The following is a 24,388-nucleotide window of genomic DNA, read 5'->3' on the forward strand; positions in this document are numbered from 1 at the left end:
CCATTGCCAAGGGCAACAGCACCAAGTCTGTACAAGTAAAAGTAATTCTTTAACTAACCAAGCCATTAACTAATGCTTCAGAATGTAGAGAATGCTACCCACAAAATATATTCCAAAGATAGAATTGAAAAGTAGGGACAGGGTGGGGTCTCTACGTTTTTAATGATGGATCAGAAAGTTACAGTGATGTTAATTAACCACCTATGAGGGGGAGAAATAAGCAAATAAGGCAGTTTTTTCTCCCTGAGTCATTTTCAGTTGTAAATGGCATGCAAACCTTAATGTCTCACTCAGTTTTTTTTCCCCTTGGGGAGGGCTGTGCATTCTAATGTTTCATAGAAAACACAGTTTATCCACCTGGCAGTTTTCATGAGATATATTGTTCTATAAACATGCATAATTATAGAAAATTACTATACAATATTATACCATTGTACATGATGCAGCAGGTTAAATTGCTGAGCTGCTGAACTTGCTGACCGAAAGGTTGGTGTTTTGAATTCGGGGAGCTGTTAGCCCCAGCTTCTGCCAACTTAGCAGTTTGAAAACATGCAAATGTGAGTAGATCAATACATACCACTCCTGCAGGAAGGTAACGGCGCTCCATGCAGTCATGCCGGCCACATGATCTTGGAGGTGTTACGGACAATGCCAGCTCTTCAGCTTAGAAATGGAGATGAACACCAACCCCCAGAGTCGGACACGACTAGACTTAATGTCAGGGGGAAACCTTTACCTTTACTTTACATGACAATAATGTGCATGATTCTTATTGGAGGTACTTCTAGTGTAATGTCTTTCTCCTATTTGTCCCAAAATACCATAATTCTGAAAAAAAAACATTATTATTGAACAGATAACTAGATATGTGGTCCATAAGTGATCCGCATTTTCAGAGATTTTGGCTGATAGTCTGATCCTTCTTGTTTGAAAAACCATGTATTTTGTTGTTTGTGTATTAAAATACATCAGAGCCATGGAATTCCCTTATGAAATCCAGGAAGAGGTCACTGAATTGCAAAATGACAGCAACTGCAAGGAGGCATTTAAATCTGGCATCAATTTTCAAGAATTCTAGTGCAAAAAAAGCAAATGCATATTCTAAGCTTCGAGAAACAGCCTTACAATATCTTCTTGTGTTTTCAACAACATTTGTATATGAACAGGCATTTTCCAGTCTGCTTTTGATAAACACAGGAATCAGTTGGATGACATGTGTGTGGCATTGAACAATTGTATAAATCCAAAGATTCCCCACCTGAAAAAAAATGCAATTTCATAAAATTCATATATGCATTAGTAAAGATAAAGGTTTCCCCTTAACATTAAATCCAGTCATGTCCAACTCTAGGAGGTGGTGATTATCCCCATTTCTATGCCGAAGAGCCAGCGTTGTCCATAGATGCTTCCAAGGTGATGTGGCCAGCATAACAGCATGGAGCGCAATTAGGTTCCTGCCAGAGTGGTACCTATTGATCTATTCATATTTGCATGTTTTTGGATTGCTAAGTTGGCAGAAGCTGGGGCTAACAGCAAGAGCTAACCCAGCTCCCTGGATCTGAACCGCTGACCTTTCGGTCAGCAAATTCAGCATTTCAGTGGTTTAATCTGTTGTGCCACCAGGGGCTCCATATAATGCATTAAGATGTATTTAACACAATGATGTGTATTATTAATCATAACTACTGGGGTTGTTGTTTGTACCTTCAAGTCATTTCCAGTTTATGGCGACCCTAAGGCAAACCTACCACAGGGTATTTTTGGTAGGCAATATTTGTTTGCGGTGGGGTGACTTTCCCTTGCTCTACAGTTAAATTTGACTTGCCCAACATGATCCAGTGGACTACCATAGCTAACCAGGGATCCAAACACTGTCTTCAGAGTCATAGTACAGTACTCAAAACACTAAACCATGTTGGCTGGTTACTGTACTGAGTGTTAAAGTGCAAAGAAAAAAACTTAGTAAAGCCTTTTCTACAAATTTCTACAAATTTGCCAAGGATTATGGGGATTTCAGGCTGAATCCCACAATGTCCACAAGACTGCACATATGCATACACAAAGAACCCTCTCAAACATTAATCCCACAACATCCTTGCAGTCTAGAGCTTCGTGTCAGTGCAGTGTTAGGAATGTGCATGGGTACAAGTCAGCATAGCTGTAATGTATTTTTTTTATCTCTCGAACCTAAAGATCTTCAAATCACACACAAGTGCCCATTAAATGCAAAATGTTATATTAAACCCAAAAACTGCACAAACTAATATAGACTTCAAGATCACCCACTCAATCTTGCATTAAAAATTAAAAGCCAGAAATTCAGAAACTCGGACATTATGCACACTGTTTCGGTACAGTATATCATATACTGTTCTCTGGTTCACACACTTCTGACAATTTGAGAATATCTTGCAGTTTTATCGTCTTCTTGCTACTTATATGTTACATATTACTTGGCACTCAAAATTTCTAAACTTCCAATCAATTCATAGATAATACACTAGCACTGGATTTTTCCCTTTCAATTTTACTCTTCCACACTCAAGCATGATCAGTTCATACTTATCTCATTAGCAGTACAATATATGCAGAAGTGCATAGTAGAAATCATAAAATATTATATATACACTAGCTGTGTCCGGCCACGCGTTGCTGTGGCGTTGTCTGGTGGTGTTTGTGAGAACTTGTTGAGGTAGTGGTGGTATTGAATGTCTGTTGTATGGTTGTCTTTATGTTTAGTATGCATTTGGCTGTTTGTGTACTGTGAAAGTGGTGAGGGTAGAGGGGGTCTATGTCCCTGTGTAGTATTGTATAGTATTTATAAGTTGTCCATGTGTTGTAAATGCTTGGATTGTATCCTGCTGCATAGTAGAAAGGGTTGGGCTGGATGGCCCTTAGGGGTCTCTCCAAACTCTTGGATTCTATGCTTTTATTATTATTATTATTATTATTATTATTATTATTATTATTATTATCTTCACCATCATTATTATGTAGAGACTGGATGGCCATCTGTCAGGAGTGCTTGGATTGTGTCCTCCTGCATGGTAGAAGGAAGTTGATCTGGATGATCCTTAGGGGTCACTCCAAACCTTAGGATTGTATGATGATGTTATTAGTAGTAGTAGTAGTCGTAGTAGTAGTAGTAGTATGGAGAGGCTGGGTGGCCATCTGTTGGGAGTGCTTGGATTGTGTCCTGCATGGCAAATTGGGTTGGACTGGATGGCCTTTAGGGGTGTCTCCTAACTGTCTGATGCTATGATTCAATGTGTATTATTATTGTGCAGATATTGGATGGCCATCTGTCAGGAGTGGTTGGATTGTGTCCTTCTGCATGATAAAAGGAAGTTGAACTGGATGATCCTTAGGGGTATCTGCTAACCTTAGGATTGTATGATATTATTATTATTATTATTATTATTATTATTATTATTATTATTATTATTAAGAGGCTGACTGGCCATCTGTTGGGAGTGCTTGGATTGTATCGTCCAATGGCAGAGTTGGGTTGGACTGGATGGCCTTTAGGGGTCTCTCCTAACTGTCTGATTCTATGATTCGATTTGTATTATTATTGTGCAGATCTTGGATGGCCATCTGTCAGGAGTGCTTGGTTTGTGTCGTCCTGCATGGTAGAAGAAAGTTGAACTGGATGATCTTTAGGGGTGTCTCCTAACCTTATGATTGTATGATATTATTATTATTATTATTATTATTATTATTATTATTATTATTATTATTATTATTATTATTGAGAGGCTGGGTGGCCATCTGTTGGGCATGCTTGGATTGTGTCCTCCATGGCAGAATTGGGTTGGACTGGATTACCACAGTAATTATTTCATATTACAGTAGAATCTCACTTATCCAACATTAGCTTATCAAGTGTTCTGGATTATCCAACACAGTCTGCCTTTTAGTAGTCAATGTTTTTGTAGTCAATGTTTTAAATTCATTGTGATATTTTGGTGCTAAATTTGTAAATACAGTAATTACAACATAGCATTACTGAACATTGAACTACTTTTTCTGTCAAATTTGTTTTATAACATGATGTTTGGTGCTTAATTTGTATAATCATTACCTAATTTGATGTTTAATAGGCTTTTTCTGAATCCCTTCTTATTATCCAACATATTCACTTATCCAACGTTCTGCCGGCCTGTTTATGTTGGATAAGTGAGACTCTACTGTATATTTATAATCTTATATTATCTGCTTAGAACTGGATTAGATGAGGCCCCTTCTACACAACTGTATAAAATGCACACTGAAGTGAATTATCTGGCAGTGTGGACTCATGATAATCCAGTTCAAAGGTTATAAATGGGTAATATAGCTGTGTGGAAGGGCCTTGAGTCTACACTGCCATATAATCCAGTTAAAATCAGATAATCTGTATCTTATAGGCAGTGTGGAAGAACCCTGAGGCCTAACTGTGCCTGTCCCCTGGGCTGAGTAGGTTGCTAGGTTGCTAGGGCAGAGCTTAGCATTCTAACTGGCAGCAATTGGATAAAAAACAATTATTCCTTTCCCTCTAATTAGGACTTTATTTTTCTTTTCTTTTTGTTGTATGAACATAGAGGCATGGATGAGGAGTTGTGTTGCCAAGTTTAGTGTTTCTGGGATGTGTAGTTTTGTTGTTTTGTCCTAGGCCGAATTTTTTTTTATTCTTTTATATATATAGACATATTCTTCTCAACAGTAGGATGAAATGATATCTCCAAAACAAGCCTTTTGTCCCAAGTACAGGACAATCAAATGTGGCACGCTTGTTTCTTTAAGAACAATGGTTAGACCTTGTTACTCTAGCATAGATCCTTAAGGGAACTCCAGCTTAAGAACAAGTGTTTGTATATTCCACCGTACTTCATCAAATGCATCTGATCAATTGTCCAGATCCATGAAAGCTTATGCCAAGTTTTGTTAATCTTGAAAGTGCCGTGAAGTTATTCCAAAACCTATCTAAACAAACTAAGAGGAAGCAATATTGTACCAAGATGGAATAAGCTTATAAGATTTGAGCATCTACAATATAGCGAACCACATTTATTTTAATATGAAGTATTACAATGGTACTTTGAGAAACAATCAGAAATTACAAAATCGCTTTAGTAAAATGGGAAAGTCTTAAATACAAGTCAATCAATACTCCTCTACAACATCCTATTATTTGATGTGGCCTATTATCGAATATAGTTGTTACATTATAAGGTTTTCCAAAGGGTAATCACAAATCTTCAACCAATATCAAGAGTATAATCAGAAGATGATAGAGTTTAATGCTATATTTACATATCATAAGTGTAAAGAAGCCATCATCAGTACATGTATGTCTGTATAATATTTACAATGCATGCAGATCTCTGATATATTTTCCATGTGTATAATTTGTTTTGAGGGCTAATGCTGGCATGCTCCTAATAAAATGTCTATTTTCATGCAATTGGGTTTCCTATTCAAATCTTTTACATATTACTAAATTGTAGAACTGTATGGTTATAGTTTTCAAAATTAATTATGTAAAAAGACAGATACAAATTATTAAAATCTTATAGTTTTGCAAGCTTGCTCATCATGAGTTGTAGCCAATTTTGTTCATTTTTTATTATGCTGGATATTAGCTCAAAGATGGAATTACATATACTAATGAAAGGACAAATGTTTCTTATCTACTCTCTCTGTGAAGGACAGTTAAAGCCATCTTTTGTATCTTCCCTCAGTAATAAAATGCTGCTTTATGGTGTTTGCTTTATCTGTTGCAGAAAGATAACAGAGCTGCTATTGTCCAGGTAGATTTTCATTTCATCTGGCAGCCAACATAAGATGCAAATCCACACCTTCACATATCTTGAACCCTCTGCCCTAAGTCATAGGTATAGCCATCAAGTACTCAAATACACAGATATTAATTTGAGAAAAATTAATATCAAAATAAACATGCTTATTGTTGTGCAATTTACAAAAAACCATTTCTTACCAACTACAGCATATCTACAGCTCTAAATGTTAAATAAAAAGATGAAACAGAGCTTCTATCATTTATTTCAGTTTTTATTGCACCCTTACAAGCAACTAAACAGCTCAAATATCCAAAGTAGTGTTCAAATGCCCATCAAAAAGGTTTAAAAAATAAAAATGAGTGTCAAATTATACTCTAAATTAAAATAGATTATGAAATGCGTAGTACCACATATATTTCTTTGAGGTTTCTGGATATATTTCAGTCTGGATTCAGTCCTAATTTTGACCCAAAAGTATCTTGGTCACCCAGATTTGCCAAGGCTGAGAAAATGATCAGATCAGTATGACATCTTCAACAAAAAAAAGCTTGTAACGTGTGGCTATTGTTCCTGGGTGCTTTGGGAGAGACTGGGCGGCAACTGTTAAATCTTGTGCCGCCTGGGTTTGCTAAGGACGCCGTGGCCAGTGGTGCTGAGACACCCGGAGGCTACGTGCACCCGGAGGCTCTGGTGGCGTCGGTACTGGCAGGCCGTATGAATTATCTGCTATGCACTTTGACCAAAGCGTCCCACTAGCTCAAGAACATTGAACCTCAAGAACATAGCCATCTCTACTAAGCACTTATTGGACAAGATCTCACTGTTGCCCTTTATGGAACCAAACTTTAACGTGTTACCTCTTATATTATATCACAAGACCCCCTATTAATTCGAACTGGCTCGATGAACTACTCCCGGATTGAGTAAAGAACACTACATCATCTATTGTTCGGAATAAGAAGCACTAATGCACTTTAGAGATAAACTGTATAGTTGCTATTATAATTAACATCAGCTGTTGGGTTAGTACACAATTAGGGTAATAGTGGGGAGCAGGGAGGGGTCAGTTAGGGGGTGGGAAGGTTCGGTGGGTAATTGGTGCAAGAAGTGACCTTCAAAACAACACAAATAGTACAAAGTACACATTATAGTGATGCATGCAGGCACTGTACTAGAGGCTGCGATCATTTTAACGGTAAGCTTGTTACTTCTTAACCTCCAGTCGAGCCCCCGTTACACCAATGATTTTAATTTAGCTCCCGCCACCTTAGCACATAGCACTTTAACATTTGGGAGACTAGAAGGGAGAAAGTTACAAAACCTTCTGGCATATAAGACCTGCGCTGCTCCCAAGGTGAAGGAGAAGGGGAAGGAGAGAATTTTAATTAACTTGAAAGGAGGGAGAGGTGCGACACAGCAAAAACAAGATCTGTGCCTTTATTTAAAAGCTGATGTTAACATAATGATGGACCATGTGGTGAGAGGGTGGCCATCTAACAGCCGAGAAGTCCCCATAGAAGTAATTCAGGGGAGGGGGAGATACGGGAAAGGGAGGCATAAATTAATTTGGCCTAGGGCAAGAAAAAGAGTTCTTATAGATTTAAAACGGCCTCCTGATATGGTAAACTTAGGTGCCCAGGCTGGCGGTCCTTCCAGGTTAAAGGTGGTGCTGTTGAACGCCAGGTCTGTCAATGGGAAAACTGCTATCATCCAGGATCTTATCCTGGATGAACAGGCAGACCTGGCGTGCATAACGGAGACCTGGCTGGACGAGGCTGGGGGGGTTAACCTCACCCAGTTTTATCCGCCAGGTTACACTGTGCAGCACCAACCAAGATCTGGAGGGAGGGGAGGTGGTGTCGCAGTAATCTATAAGGAGTCCATCCCCCTGACCAGGTGCCCCATCCCACAGTCAACCTTGTTCGAATGTGTCCACCTGAGGGTAGGTGACCGGGACAGACTGGGGATTCTGCTAGTGTACTGACCACCCCACTGCACTACAGTCTCCCTGCCTGAGCTAGCTGGGGTGGTCTCTGGCCTGGCATTGGAGTCCCAACAGCTCATAGTGCTGGGGGACTTCAATGTCCATGCCGAGACCAAACTTTCAGGCGTGGCTCAGGACTTCATGGCCTCCATGGCAACCAAGGGGCTGTCCCAACGAGTATCTGGTCCCACCCACAGAGCTGGGCATACACTTGACTTGGTTTTCTGTCAAGGATGGGAGGAAAATGGCGGTGTGGAGGAGCTTACCATCACTCCGTTGCCATGGACCGACCATCACCTGATCAAGTTTAGACTTGCTGCACCCCCTAACCTCCGCAGGGGTGGAGGACCCATTAAAATGGTCCGCCCCAGGAGGCTCATGGATCCGGACGGTTTCCTGATGGCTCTTGGGGAGTCTCCTGCCACCTCGGCTGGTGATTCTGTCGATGCCCTTGTTGCTCTCTGGAATAGGGAGATGACTAGGGCAATAGACACGATCGCTCCGGAACGTCCCCTCTCGAGTACCCGAGCTAAACCACCTCCTTGGTTTACTGAGGAGCTGGCAGCGATGAAGCGGAAGAAGAGGGGACTAGAGCATGTGTGGTGTTCAAAACCGAACGAGTAAAACCAAACACGGCTAGGCTCTTATCTTAAGGCTTATGCCGCAGCAATAGACGCTTCAAAGAACTCTTTCTTTGCAGCCAATATTGCGTCTGCACAGAACTGTCCAGCAGAGCTGTTCCGAGTTGTCAGAGGTTTGTTATATCCCATCCCTCGGGACAGGATCTTTGCGGACAAAGTCGCTTTGATCCGCTCTGGATTTGACACCATATTAACGGCAGTCTCCGAGGATGTAACAAGTGCACCTGCTTGTCCTATTTTGATGGATTCGTTTCAATTGGTTCAGCCTGAGGACGTGGACAAGGTGCTTGGAGATGTGAGGGCTAGCCATCCTGGCTGGTGAGAGAAGCCAGAGGGGGATTGGCCGAGTGGGTGAAGGTGGTGGTGAATGCCTCCCTTCAGGATGGCATATTTCCAGCGAGCCTTAAATTAGCTGTGATCAAACCGCTGTTGAAGAAGCCATCACTGGACCCCACTCAATTGGAGAACTATCGGCCTATTTCTAATCTCCCTTTTTTGGGCAAGGTCGTGGAAAGTGTGGTGGCCGCACAACTCCAGGCATTCTTGGTAGATACTGATTTTCTGGATCCGGCACAGTCTGGCTTCAGGCAGGGGCATGGTACCGAGACAGCCTTGGTCGCCTTAGTTGATGATCTTCACCAGGAAGTGGACAGGGGGAGTGTGCCCCTGCTGGTTCTGTTGGACCTCTCAGCGGCCTTCGATACCATCAATCACGGTATCCTTCTGGGACGCCTTGCCAGGATGGGTCTTGGGGGTACTGTTTTGCAGTGGCTCCGGTCCTTTCTGGAAGGTTGTTCCCAGATGGTGTCATTGGGGGATGCCTGCTCGGCTCCACAACCATTGACTTGTGGGGTCCCGCATGGGTCAGTATTGTCCCTCATGTTGTTCAACATCTACATGAAGCCACTGGGAGAAATCATCCTACGTTTCGGGGTGCTGTGTCATCTGTACGCAGATGATGTCCAGCTCTGTCACTCCTTTCCACCTGTCACTAAGGAGGCTGTTCAGGTCCTGAACCAGTGTCTGGCCGCTGTTTCGGACTGGATGAGGGCGAACAAATTGAAACTTAATCCAGACAAGACAGAGGTCCTCCTGGTCAGTCGCAGGGCTGAACAGGGTATAGGGATACAGCCTGTGTTGGATGGGGTCGCATTCCCCCTGAAGACACAGGTTCGCAGTCTGGGTGTTCTCCTGGACTCATCGCTGAGCCTGGAGCCCCAGGTCTCAGCGGTGGCCAGGGGAGCTTTCGCGCAACTAAGACTTATGCGCCAGCTGCGCCCATACCTTGGGAGGTCTGACTTGGCCACAGTGGTCCACACTCTGGTTACATCCAGTTTGGATTACTGCAATGCGCTCTACGTGGGGCTGCCTTTGAAGACGGCTCGGAAGCTCCAACTAGTACAATGGGCAGCAGCCAGACTAATAACAGGAGCGGCTTACAGAGAGCGTACTACTCCTATGTTAAGTCAGCTCCACTGGCTGCCGATATGCTACTGAGCCCAATTCAAAGAGCTGGTTTTGACCTACAAAGCCCTAAATGGTTCTAGCCCATCTTACCTGTCCGAACATATCTCCCCCTATGAGCCTTCTAGAACTCTTAGATCATCGGGGAGGTCCTAGCAGGTAAGGCTGGTGGGAACGAGGGACAGGGCCTTCTCGGTGGTGGCTCCTCAGCTGTGGAACACCCTCCCCAGCAACATATAGCAGATACCAACTCTCCTAGGCTTCAGGAAAGCCTTAAAGACATGGTTGTGCACGCAAGCTTTTAATGAATGAGAACATGGACTTTACATGACCTGTACAAAGATTTATTGAGGATTCTGGATGAATGGATTCTAATCTTGGACATGCTTAAAATTTTATATAATGTGATTTTATTTTGCAATGGCATCTGTTTTATATGAATTGTTGTTTTGTAGATTGTTTTATATGAATTGTTGTTTTTACAGTGTTTTTAGGCATTGAATTTTTGCCTATTTATTGTAAGCCGCTTTGAGTCCCCTTGGGGAGAAAGGCGGGGTAAAAGTGATGTAAATAAATAAATAAATAAATAAATAATTGTACACTATGGCACGGCATATGAACTCAAAGCTTACATTGAATCACCCATTTCTCTTTCATAGTCATCATAGACTAGCAGTCATGGCTGAGTATGATTGTCTTCCAGGGGTAGTTTTGGTGGTGGGTCCATAAATGACTGTAGAGACGAATTTGGGATCCACAAGGTCTTTCACAGTGGCGACATACATTTCCAAATGGAAGGTGGTCCTGACCTTCCATCTTGACGCACCCTCCTCTTGGCATGGTTCTCCCTATCGCCCTCTATTTGTGCCTCCTTAAAATCTATAGCATCGGTGTAAATAGCTGACCTCCAGTTAGAGCATTCAAGGGCCAGGGCTTCCCAGTTCTCTGTGTTTATTCCTCATTTTTTAAGGTTAGCTTTAAGCCCATCTTTAAATGTCTTTTGTTGTCCACTGACATTCTATTTTCCGTTCTTAAGCTGAGAGTAAAGTAACTGCTTTGGGAGATGGTGATTGGGCATTCAGACAATGTGGTCAATCCAATATTAACGTTAAAAAGTTGATGGTAGAGAATCATCACTTTGATGCTAATGGTCTTTACTTCTTCCAGAATGCTGACATTTGTCCACCTGTCTACCCAAGAGATTTGCAGAATTTTTCAAAAGCATCCCTGATGGAATTGTTCCAGAAGTCAAGAGTGACATTTGTAGAAGGTCCATGTTTCGCAGACGTACAAGAGAGTTGGAAGGACAATGGTTTTATAAATAAGTGCCTTGGTATCCTTACAAATGTCTCAATCCTCAAACACTCTCTGTTTCATTCAAAAAAAATGCTGCAGAGCACAGACAGTGTTGTATTTCAGTGTCAATATCAACTTTTGTAGAGAGGTGGCTGCCTAGGTAGCGGAAATAGTCAACATTTTCTAAAATTACACCATAAAGCTTTATTTCTGGCATTGCAGACGGATTGGTTGGTGCCTGCTAGTAAAGCACTTTGGTTTTCTTGATGTTCAGTGAGAGGCCAAGCTTTTCATATGCTTCTGCAAAGGCGTTTAAAGTGGCTTGTAGATCTTCCTCTGAATGAGAACAGACTACATTATCATCAGCATATCAGAGTACTGGAACATAGTGTCACAAACTGAATAGTATGTGGAACACTGGGATAGATAAAAGGAAGTATTTCAAGCAGCATAAACATTGTGGAGTTCACTCCCACAAGATACTGTGATGGCTGCTAATGTGGAAAGCTAAATGAAAAAAATCATGAAAGATATGACCATCAACAGCAACTAGTCGATATGGTTGTATGAACTTATATGATTAGAGGCCGTTTCTGAAGAGAGTGAGATGGTGTGTAGTTGCGCTAATTTCTTAATAATGGTCTTGCTGTGAGTAACTGATTGGCCATGGTGTGAATATAATGCTGTATGCCAAATTGGCCTTTTAATGTACAGTAAAAAGGTTAGGTAAAGGTTTTCCCCTGATGTTAAGTCCAGTCGTGACCGACTCTGGGGGTTGGTGCTCATCTCCATTTCTAAGCCGAAGAGCCGGTGTTGTCCGTAGACACCTCCAAGGTCATGTGGCCGGCATGACTGCATGGAGCGCCGTTACCTTCCCGCCGGAGCGGTACCTATTGATCTACTCACATTGGCATGTTTTCAAACTGCTAGGTTGGCAGGAGCTGGGGCTAACAGCGGGCGCTCATTCCGCTCCCGGGATTTGAACCTGGGACCTTTCGGTCTGCAAGTTCAGCAGCTCAGCCCTTTAACACACTGCGCCACCACCAGGGGCTAAAAATTAGAAAAATGGAGAGGGTGCTACATGCAACCCAACTTTCCAGATCCTGACCAAAATCCATTTTTGCATTATATTGTGATAATTATGAGTTCTCAGTTTACACAGTAAAGGTTTCACATGAATGCTGAAAATGTCTGAAATCAAGTCAAAGCCTGGAAAAGATCAGTCATTCATTTGATCCTTACCCAGGAAACAGACAAAACTCTGACCATTTCCACTTGTACACGTTGAATCATCTGCACCTTTCAATCAGTGCATTCAGAAAAGCCACTTTCAAAGTTGAGAAATATTATATTAACATGCTGCAGCAGGCTTTGGGATATCAAGGCTACCCTGGAAAGGAAATGTTACTTGGAATCTTAAAATTAACTGATTTATTACAGTGTCAGTTTTTGTTCACAAACAGACTTGATCAGATACATCAGATGGACAAGGCTGGTGTTGAATACAAATATATATATAGATATTCATTTATCTGGACGCAGAGTGAGGAGTTCCATCATACATCAGGATAATGCATTCAAATTATATTAAAGATACTGAAGTTCAAGGACAAAACAAATAAAGAAATACCTATTTCCGAATATTAGACTTTTTATTATGTGTCCTTGATTCAGAACCAAAGAGTAAGTTAAAGGAGTAAGTACACTCTACAAGAGAATGTAAATCATGTAGATATCCAATATAGAAAGTCTTTATATTTCAGTGTTAATCTTTCTCCTCAAAGAGAAATAAATCAAAGCTATTATCTGTGTAGTTTTATCTCAAAAAGAAAAACCTAAAGGAAAAAACTAGGCCTTTTTCATCATGTAAACGTCAATGAAATTGTTTAACATTTACAAGTCTGTTATATGATAAGCCAATACCTAAGAATAAACTTCACACAAAGATTACAGGTGACCTAGCACATACATCATCACTAAAAGAGAAAGGAAACAGCTGAAGGTACAGACCTGATAAGAAGTTAGCAAGATACAGAACTTGAAAGCTTGCTTTGAAAAAAGGGAAAGTGTAGATATCATAAAGATTCAGTACTGAAAGAGATACTACAGTTGACTACATTCACTTATTGAAAAAGTATTTAAATCTTGGGAGGGGAGCTTTCATCAATACCTTAAGTCAGAGGACCAACTTAAAAACCCCATAGAATTATCGTTCAGTATTTTACCCTCACTAATAAAACCAGTCTAATAAGTGTAGATTCATATTAATATATATTTATTTTTACCACATGGTGGCACCTTAATACCATACTTGCCTGGTACAGTAACAATGATTTAGCCAGTTTTTCAGTATTATACTGCTTGTCAGTAGTTGAAAAAAATATCCTTGTGATTCACATTTTAAAATCAGCAGTTTTGAAATACTCCCAAACATTTGCCTTCTGTTAACTATTTACAGTAGGCATATTAAGAACATATTTTAACATTGTTATCTCCAAATCATGAAATCATCTTCTGCTATTATGAAAGCTGAGAAGTACAAACTCAAAGGTAGACACATGTAGGTAACTGAAAGAGAGCGTTGTCTTATTCCCTTCTGGTTCTGCTTCATATTCACCTAGCTGTACCCGGCCACGCATTGCTGTGGCCATGTGTGGTTTAATGGTAATGAAAGAAGAGTTAAGAGCTGGGTTCTGATAAATATAATGTTTCCTTCCTTCCTTCCAGGGCCGGCCGGAGATATTTTTTGATGTGAAGCGGGGGTGCTGAAAAGCGCCCCGCCACCGGCCCCGCCTCCCGCGCCCTGGCCCCGCCCAGCGTGCCCTGGCCCCGCCTCCCACGCTGCGTGGGAGGCGGGGCCAGGGCGAATAGTGAGGGGGGCGGGGCCAGAGTTGGCCCCGCCCCCCGCCCAGCATGCCCTGGCCCCGCCTCCCACGCAGCGTGGGAGGCGGGGCCAGGGCACGCTGGGCGGGGGGGCGGCGCCAGAGTTGGCCCCGCCTCCCATGCTACTCCCGCTCGCCTGTCTGGCCTTTTCTAGCAGGCCAGACTGCAGCGGAGGTCCCTCCAGGCCGCAATCGCGGCCTGCAGGGACCTCCGCTGCAGTCTGGCCAGCTAGAAAAGGCCAGACGGGCGAGCGGGAATAGCGTGGGAGGCGGGGCCAGCTCTGGCCCCGCCCCCCCGCCCAGCGTGCCCTGGCCCCGCCTCCCACATTGCGTGGGAGGCAGGGCCAAGGCACGCTGGGCGGGGGGGGGGGGGAGCGGCGTCAGAGCTGGCTCCGCCTCCCACGCTACTCCCGCTCGCCTGTCTGGCCTTTTCTAGCAGGCCAGACTGCAGCGGAGGTCCCTCCAGGCCACGATTGCGGCCTGGAGGGACCTCCGCTGCAGTCTGGCCTGCTAGAAAAGGCCAGACGGGCGAGCGGGAGTAGCGTGGGAGGCGGGGCCAGCTCTGCCCCCCCCCCCGCCCAGCGTGCCCTGGCCCCGCCTCCCACGCTGCGTGGGAGGCAGGGCCAAGGCACGCTGGGCGGGGGGGGGGCGGCGTCAGAGCTGGCTCCGCCTCCCACGCTACTCCTGCTCGCCCGTCTGGCCTTTTCTAGCTGGCCAGACTGCAGCGGAGGTCCCTGCAGGCCGCGATTGCGGCCTGCAGGGACCTCCGCTGCAGTCTGGCCAGCTAGAAAAGGCCAGACGGGCCAGGGCGCACTGGGCGGGAGGCGGGGCACCGTCAGGGCGGTGCCCCGCCTCCCGCCCAGCCTGACGGCGCCCCCCCGGGCCTGCGCCCGAGGCGGCGGCGTCAGGTGCCTCAATAGTGGGGCCGGCCCTGCTTCCTTCTCTACCTCTTTCTTTCCTTCTGTCTTTCCCTCTTTGTTTCCATCCCCCTTCCCTCTTTCCCTCCAGCCCTCCTTCTTTCTTTTCTTCGGTCTTTCTCTCTTTCCTTCCTTCCTTCCTTCCTTCCTTCCTTCCTTCCTTCCTTCCTTTCTTCCCTCCTTCCTTTTCTCCTTTCCTCCCTCTTTCTTTCCTTTTCCGCTTTTTCCTTCCCTTCTTTCTCTCCTTTCTTCCTTCTCTACCTCTTTCCTTCCTTCCTTCCTTCGCTCTTTGATTCCATCCTTCCTTCTCTCTTTCCTTCCTTCCCTCCCACTTTCTCTCCTTTCCTTCACTCCTTCCTTCCCTCTTTGCTTCCTTCCTTCCCGTTTTTTTCTTTCCTTATCTTCGTCTTTCCTTCTCTACCTCTCCTGCCTTCCCCCTTTTCTTTCCCTTCTTCTTTCTCTTTCCTTCCTTCTCTACCTCTTTCTTTCCTTTCTTCCTTCTTCCTTCCTTCCCTCCTTCCTTCTTTTCCTCTTTCCCTCCCACCTTCTCTCATTCCTTCCTCCTTTCCCTCCTTATTTCTTCCTTCTTTCCCTCCCTCCCTCCCTCCCTCCTTCCTTTCCATCTTTTCTCCCCTAATACCTGAGAGAAAGGGGGTGCCTTTTTCCTTCCTTCCTTCCCTCCCTCCTTCCCTCCTTCCTTTCCACCTGTTCTCCCCCAATAGCTGGAGAAAATGGGGTGCTGCTTCTAGCCAGAAAGAAATGTTCTCACAAGAGAGGGGGAGGGAGAGGGAGGGGGAGAGGGAAACACCCTGCACACATACATCAAAGGGGTGCAAGGTCCATGGCCACAATGGAAGGGCAAGGGCAGGGGGAGGGCTGCCTTTCTGCAGGTCTGCAGGTCTTGCATTCGTTGTGTCAGTTATGTGTGGCCATATATGCACACTTGGCTCCCGAGAACCCTATGATGAGAGAGGTTGCTCAGTGGTGCCTCTCGCGCTCATTGTCAGTTATGTATGTGTGTGTGTTTGTGTGGCCATGTGCGCACACTTAGCTCCTGAAGCCAGCTCCCTCACAACTGATGCTTTGTTTTTTTTTTCCTCATGTAGGAGGGGAGCCAAGGCCAGGGCAGTCATTCTGCGCATGCGCTATAACGTCATTTAGCTTTTCCGGGTTTTTAAGTCCTTGCCACTTTGTTTTTTTGTGTTTTTGTGAGTGATGGTCACTTGATGGATTGATATGTTTATTGTGTCCAAATTTCATGTGAATTCGTCCAGTGGTTTTTGGGTTGTTTCTCCCACAAACAAACATTACATATACATATACATACATACATACATACATACATATGATTTAAATAAAGTGGCATAACTCTTGCCTATGAGTAAATTTGCTTCAGTGGAGAAGCCTATAATTCGAATCTCATTAGTGAGGAGAGATGTAGCAAAAGCAGTCAAAGGTTATAATGTAAAATCTAACCAAAATCATGTCAATAAGACATAAAGAAAAATTTATCAATATACATCTAACATGACTATAGAAGAAATTGAAAGATTCTCTGCTGGCATCCAGGAGGAAACTGATCACACACCAAAACAGGACTTCTTGTTAATTATAGGCACTTGGAAGACGAAAATTGGAAACACAGGGGAATGAAACATTGTAAAAAAAAATTGGTCAAAGATCAAGAAATGAAGCTGCTGACTGAATTTTGTGAGGTCAACACTTTCTTCATTGCAAACACATATATTCAAACAACCTGAGAAGTGACAGTCAAGAAATATCACTGAATACTAAAGTTAGGATGGTTCTATCACATTTCAGTTTCAATGTATGGTTGTGGAAGTTGAACAATAAAGAGTGTTGATAGGAAGAAATTCAACTCATTTGAAATGTGATGCTGGTAAATAGTTCTATAGATACAGTAGACTGTTAAAAAGCTTGTTTTCTGCTACCCTGGAGACTAGGTCATGGAACAATGGATTCAAATGCAGAAAACAAGATTCCATCTAAACATTAGGAAGAACTTCCTGATGATAAGAGCTGTTTGGCAGTGAAATATGCTACCTCAGAGTGTGGCAGTCTTCTTTCTAAACAGAGACTGTTATAGCCATCTGTTGCTATCCTTTAGCAACAGACAGCCATGCTTTATGGAGCCCTGGTGGCGAAATGTGTTAAAGCACTGAGCTGCTGAACTTGCAGACCGAAAGGTCGGAGGTTCAAATCCCGGGAGCGGAGTGAGCGCCCACTGTTAGCTCCAGCTTCTGCCAACTTAGCAGTTTGAAAACATGCAAATGTGAGTGGATTAATAGGTACCACTCCGGCAGGAAGGTAACGGCGCTCCATGCAGTCATACCGGCCACATGACCTTGGAGGTGTCTACGGACAACGCCGGCTCTTTGGCTTAGAAATGGAGATGAGCACCAACCCCCAGAGTCAGACATGACTAGACTTAACGTCAGGGGAAAACCCTTACCTTTACCTTTTAGCCATGCTTTAATTGTGGGCTCCTGCATGGAGGGGGTTTGACTGGATGGCCCTTGTGATGTCTTCCAATTCTGATTCTACTATTCTAACAGATTCCTTAATAGGAAAGGCAATAATGTTTGGTAAGGTAGAAGGTTGCAGAAAACTAAGACTATATTTCATACAGCTAAACTCAATCAAGAAAGGCAGAGCCCTGAATCTTCAATGCCTGAGCAGAGCTGTTGATGATAAGATTATTCTGGGGTCTTTCACCTTTCATGCAGGATAAACATAATCAAAGTGCTCCCAACAGATAGCCATCCAGCCTCTGCTTAAAAGCCTCCAAAGAAAGAACTTCCACCAAACTTGAAGGCAGAGAGTTCCACTGTTACACAGCTCTTATAGTCAGGAAGTTCTTCCTAATGTTCTTCCTCTCATTCATGTGGGTGTCGTAAGTCAAAGTCAACTTGACAGCAGATAACACCAACAACAATATATCCAATCACCAAAATGACTTTTCTTCTTTTTTAAGAATTCATGCTACATCACACTACTTCTCAAGACCTCTATACTTGATAAGAAGTATACTGTTGTCCTCACTTGTTGGTAACAGTTCAAATTTCAGTTAGATAGATTTGTACTGACAGAAAGCACTGTGTTGAATGACTGACCATTTAAGAAGCTTGATATTTTTCTCTGAACCCATCCATGTGCCCCATATCTTTATTGGTTTTCTAGATACTTTCCAATGCTATTCTTATGACAAGTTAGATCATGGTAGCAGCTAAAATCTTAATAATAATCTATACTGCCTCGCTGCATTATAGCACACCATCAGCACAATTTTCTAGTTTTTATGTTAATCCTATCTATGTCCCATGATCCTAATTTTCTTCTCCTAAACAAATCAAAACCTTCCTTCCATCCTGATGTTTTGGACTGCAGTTTCCCAAATCTGGCTGAGCTGTGTGGAAGCTGAAATCCAAGATACCGAGGATGCCCAAGATAGCCATCCCTGTCATATCAAAGTCTGAACACAACAGGATTATTCAAATTAATTTCATAATCTTTCTTTAAAAAGTAAGCTAAAAGAAAGGAGCAGTGATGAAGTAGCCTGCAGTCCACAAAAGTTAAAATGTCATGGAGTTTCAGTAATTTTTTCCACAGCAGGTTAACACAGCTTCATGTTTAAGAATTAATCATACTGGTGATCTAAACATTCCAGCTAAGAATCTGCTTGTAAAATCTTGTCTACAAAGTTTCATTGTTAAATAGAAACCACAAAAGTGCACATAATAAAACAGTTTGCCATGCTTATGTTTACTGGAGGCATTTGGCTGGTTGCTAGGAGTACTATGGTACTTTCAAAAGGAATTTCACATCCCTCAGATTATGGTTAAATGTGCCTAAATACACTCATACTTATGGTATGAGAAAACTAAAAAAGAGAAGAGCTTTAACAATCATTTCCTCAGATCATCGCTAATCAAAACATGGAGTAAATACAAGTTGAGAATGTACAACAGAACACCCAGATGGCTTTCCCCCCTAGAAGCATCCCAGAGAAGACTTCTCGGGTGGACAGACTGGCCTAGATATGGAGAAATAATAAAGAAAGAGAGACAAGAACATGAGCTATTATCACAACAAGAAATAAAAGATAAGTACAGTAATATTACGTGGTTGCAATATTGGCAATTAAAAGAATTCTTTAATAAGGATAAAAGCCACGGCTTCATGGACAAGGAGAATAAGTGGGACAAAGTATGGATCTCAGACAATAGAACTCTCTCAAAAATTTATAAATATCTAAACGAGTGGAATACTGAAACTGAAATAGTGAAAAACTGCATGACTAAGTGGGCTAAAAATATTGGAAGGAGCATTTTAATGGCAGAATGGGAAGACTGTTGGAATAGGAAGATTAAATTCACGTACGCTTATAGTATGAAGGAAAACTGGTGGAAGATGTTTTATAGGTGGCACTTTACCCCTAATAAATTAGGCTCAATAAATAAAAACAATAGTACAAAATGCTGGAAATGTGGAGAGACAGAAGGAACATACCATCATATGTGGTGGACTTGCAGAATTGCAAAGGAATTCTGGATAAAGATTCACGAATACACCCAAAAAATATTAGGCAAGAAGCTACCCAAACTGCCAGAAATATTCTTATTAAATATATCAAGAATCCAAGCAGGTTCGAATGATGAAAAGATCTTAACATTCCTTTCGACTGCAGCCAGGATAGTGTTTGCTAGATATTGGAGACAGAGCAAAGATCCTACAATAGAAGAATGGCTAATAAAGGTAGCGGAAATCAAGAATATGGACAGATTGACCTATCTATTGGCCAAACAACAAGGAAGACCAAGAAAGGAAACGGATTGGAATAAAGTAGAAAGTTTTTTAAATAGAAAGAAAATCTTATAATGCATGAGGAAGAATTAACCTTAGGAAGAAGTACCGGACCGAAACCAGAGAAGAGACAATTGAAGACAGCGGATAAGAAGAAGAAAAGAAAGGTAGAATGCAAAATGACCCCGGAGCAGTCCTGGAAGTACACATCATCAAATGCCTCCCCCCGCACACTGACCTCATCCATACCCGCACCCTCTTCCCCCCCCCCCCCCAGTATACCTATCCTACCCATACCTACCCCATCTATTCACAACCCCCATGGACAGTTCTTTTTTGCTTTTTTCTTTTAACATCTGTTAATAACTAAAAGTTAATAAAGATTATTTTAAACAAATGTGCCTAAATAAAGAACATAATGCAGCTTTAAATCAAAGTCACTTGTAGGCTTACAAATTCTGGTTATTTAGGTACACTTGCCATCAACCCATATTCAGGTCATACAAAACCCTTCCCTCCTTTGTTTGTTTAATTTCTTAAGAGGAGAGGAATGAAGTAGGGGGAAATAAGCTGCAGTCATTAGCACATTGCTAATTCACACTGTAGTTTATTAAAGAGATTTAAAGAGACAGATCTTAAAGAGGATGGGAAACACAACCATTAGCAGTGACTTTTAAATAGCTAAACAGCTAAACAGAGATACCAACTCAGATTAGAATTTAAAACTACACTTCCAATTCCTGACCATTCCCATCTCTTCTGATAGGTTAAAAGTATTGTATAAGACATCAGACTGAAACATAAACAAGGCATTGTTACTGGATTAATATGCATGTTTGCATTAGAAATAAGTCAGTACATCCATTTGCTTAACAGTAAACCAGTTCTGTAGGCTTCAGAATAAAATCAATTTCACTCTAAATTACCATATGTGTGTGTGTGTGTAAATAATTTTTTTATTATTACATCAGTGATTCAGAAATAATGGGCAAAAACTAGAGTCAATTCTGATGTTCCCATATGAAACAGTGCTAATAACATATACCTGGAAGAAGAGTGACATACGGTAGCAGCAATATTATCATCTTTGGAAATAATATTACACAATGTTTTGGAAGAAAACAGTACTGTGTTAGATACTATCCACAAAGAAAGTTTACAGCATTATTATTACTGTATTAATGAAAAGCGTGCAGAAGCAATTTTCAGCCGTAACAGTTCTTCAGGAGCCCACTTTGAAACAAGATTTGTAGGGAATACAATGGTTTTCTAGGCTGAAGAACATTAAGCATCCCCTTTGCCTCCTAAGCGGCTGAGGGGGAAAGGAAGGGGCCTGAGGCTGTTAGGAATGGTGGGAGTTGAAGTCCAAAACACCTGCAGGGCCCAAGTTGGTCCATGCCTGTTTTATAGCTACTTCCTAACCCTGAATGCCATGACTTTCGAGCGGCGTTCATTACTATTGTGAAACTTCGGTTGTATGAAGGAGAGGCGCCTCGGGAGCTCAGCCCCGGGAACCAGAGGAGGCGGGGACGCTGCCTCTGCTTCCCTCTAGCCGGCATCCTCTTCTGGCTGCCGTCGTCATGGCAACCGGACAACTCGCTGCCGACCGCTCTCCGGCGCCCGCCATTCGCGAGCTTGAACGCCCCAGAGTTTGCCTGCTCCGACGCCTCACGTCTCCCCCGTGACACGCACACGCCTCCCCACAACGCGCGGAACTCACCCTCGTCGCCTTTTGTGGCGGCAGCGACGGCAGCAGCTCCTTCGCGCTTACAGAAACTTTTCTCCCTGCCAGGGCACCACGGAGGGTACAGGAGCCCTGCGGGGACAAAGTAGCTCAGAGTGCGAAGACGGCAAGGCTGGTCAGCTGAGGAGGAGGAGGCGGGGGGGCGAGGGAGGGACACACTCCTCCTTGACCCGCGCCTTTCTGAACGTTTCCTTCTCGACTGTTACCTCAGCTGGCCTGCCTTCGGGTGTGTGAACAGTACACTACTCTGTGTTATCGAAGGCTTTCATGGCCGCAATCATTGGGTTGCTGTGAGTTTTCCGGGTTGTCTGGCCATGATTCAGAAGCATTCGCTCCTGACGTTTCGCCTACATCTATGGCAGGCATCCTCAGAGGTTGTGAGGTATATTGGAAACTACTCAAGTGGAGTTTATATATCTGTGGAAGGTCCAGGGTGGGAGAAAAAAATTCTTTGTCTATTAAAGGCAAGTGTGAGTATTGCAATTAATCATCTTTGCATTAGCAAACTATCAATAGACCCACTAAGAAAATCCAACAAATGCTACGTTCAGCGAAGGACAAGAGGGATCCTCACACCTCTGCAAGAGTCTACCCTATACCATGCAGCTGTGGACAAGTCTACTGTGTACAAGTTTAATTAGGGACCACCAAATGCAGCATTGCCCAAACACAAATCAAGGAACATGAAAGGCAGTGCAGACTAATCCAAGCAGAGAAATCAGCCAGCGCAGAGCACTTAACGAACCAACCTGGACAAATCATATTATTTGAGAAAATAGAAATGCTGGACCACTTTAACAACCACCATGTCAAGCTACACAGAGAAGCCATTGAAATCCACAAGCATGTGGACAATTTCAACAGAAAGGAGGAAACTGGCTACCAGTATTTTTTTTAAAAAAAACTCTAAAATCAAGACAGTAAATAAAGAACAACACTCAGAAAACAGGAATTCCAGACATGAAACAATCAGGTCCAGCTAACACCTCCCAACAAAGGATTACCCCAGGCAGGAATCAACCAGGTCTTGAAGCTGCAAGACCATTCAATGCTAATCAAGATGATTAATTGCAACATTCACACTTGCCTCCAACAGACAAGAGTTCTTTCTCCCACCCTGGACCTTCCACAGATATATAAACCCCACTTGACCAGTTTCCAATATACCTCACAACCTCTGAGGATGCCTGCCATAGATGTGGGCAAAATGTCAGCAGAGAATGCTTCTGGATCATGGTCATGTAGCTCGGGAAACTCACAACAACCCAGTGCACTACTCTAGCCGTGGCCCACTCTTGTCAAGAATAAAACTGAGCTCTGTCCACAACATGGCACTTTTGTACCCTCATTGTAAACCCATTTGCTGGAAATAAAGACTCTTTGGCTTCACCAACACAAGTTGGATTGCTGTTATTCAGAGTCAAAGCCCTGTCAGTCTGGAATATCAACATACAAAAGGAAGGGAAAGAGCAAATTAGAAACTTAAGAGTGCATCCACTTGATAGAATTCATGCAGCTTGACACCACTTTTAACTTCCATGCGTCAGTGTATTTTTACATGGTCTTTAGCTTTCTCTGCCAAAGAGTGCTGGTGCCTCACCAAGCTACAGCTCCAAGGATTCCATACCATTGAATTGAACTCATGTCACAAGTCCTGCCAAACTGCATTAATTCCACAGTGTATGCACCCTAAGACAACTTCCTCAGATAAGTTTCTATAACGCATGCATAATATGAAGGTGGACAAAACAGTTATATGTAAATTGTCTGAGTGTGTGCTGATAAATGCAGAATTCCAACAAATACATCTATTTGGGGCATTTTCTGCTTTGTAAGAAGGACCTTTGTTGTTGTTAACTGCTGTCTAGTCAGCTTCAGCATGTGGCAACCCCATGAATGAGAAACCTCCAAATCATCCTGTCCTCAACAGGCTTTGCACACTCAGAGCTAGAGTCTCCTTGATTGAGTCTATCCATCTGGAATGCAGTCTTCCTTTTTTCCTGTTGCCTTCTAGCTTACAAAATATGTTACATTCTAATATAGTTTCCAGTGGCACAGTGGGTTAAACCCTTGTGCTGGCAGGACTGCTGACCAACAGGTCAACAGTTTGAATCTGGGGAGCAGGTGAGCTCCCGTCTGTCAGCTCCAGCTTCCCATGTGGGAACATGAGAGAAGCCTCCCACAGGATGGTAAAACATCCAGGCGTACCCTGGGCAACATCCTTGCAAACAGCCAGTTCTCTCACACCAGAAGCGACTTAAAGTTTCTCAAGTCACTCCTGGCACGAAAATGAAATGTTACATTCTAATGCCTCCTTGTCAAATGTTCAAATCTCATTTCAAAAGAGCCAATTTTCTTTCTATTACCTTTCTTCACTAGCAATAGATACGAATCAGATGGCATGGAGAATCCTGACTGTGATATACATTTATATATCTTTACACTTCAGTTTCTTGTCTAGTTTTTTCCCAGGTGCTCTTCTAAGCCATAGTCATCTTCTGATTTCTTCGTTGCAATCTTCATTGTCTACTTCAAAATCTTCTGTGAACTTTTTAAAAAATGTTCAACTGTAAGCCTGCTTTTGCACTTTCTTCCTTGACTTTCTTCAGTATCTTTCCAAGTCTATTTTCTGCTAGTAGTATGCTGTCATCTGTATATTTCAAATTATTGGTTTTCTTCCTCCAATTTTCAAACCTCCTTCCACCAAGTCTAAGCCTACTTTACATCTGAAACACTCAGCATACAAATTTAAAAGAAAGAGACAACTGCGGTAAGTAGAAGTTAGGGAGGTCAACAGTGGTCTTTTCTAAAACAAAGCTTTCCTAAAACAAAGAACAGTTTGTCCTGTCCTCT

At 42.8% G+C, this 24,388-nt stretch overlaps 1 protein-coding gene across 5 annotated transcripts in view; it reads right to left on the minus strand.

Moving 5' to 3' along the window:
* stk33 (serine/threonine kinase 33) overlaps positions 1–21,665 on the minus strand; it is a 95,888-nt gene extending 74,223 nt beyond the window's left edge. The window contains exon 1 of one of the 5 annotated variants that reach the window (XR_010001938.1): positions 21,512–21,664. The gene's annotated coding sequence lies outside the window, so the exon portion shown is untranslated. Of the gene's footprint in view, positions 1–21,511 lie in introns of all 5 variants that reach the window. The other 4 variants (XM_062967686.1, XM_062967689.1, XM_062967690.1 and 1 more) reach the window with 4 other exon arrangements.
* Positions 21,666–24,388: the final 2,723 nt, after the last annotated feature.

The sequence above is a fragment of the Anolis carolinensis genome, chromosome 1 (assembly GCF_035594765.1).
Source record: "Anolis carolinensis isolate JA03-04 chromosome 1, rAnoCar3.1.pri, whole genome shotgun sequence".
NCBI classification, from domain to species: Eukaryota; Metazoa; Chordata; class Lepidosauria; order Squamata; family Dactyloidae; genus Anolis; species Anolis carolinensis.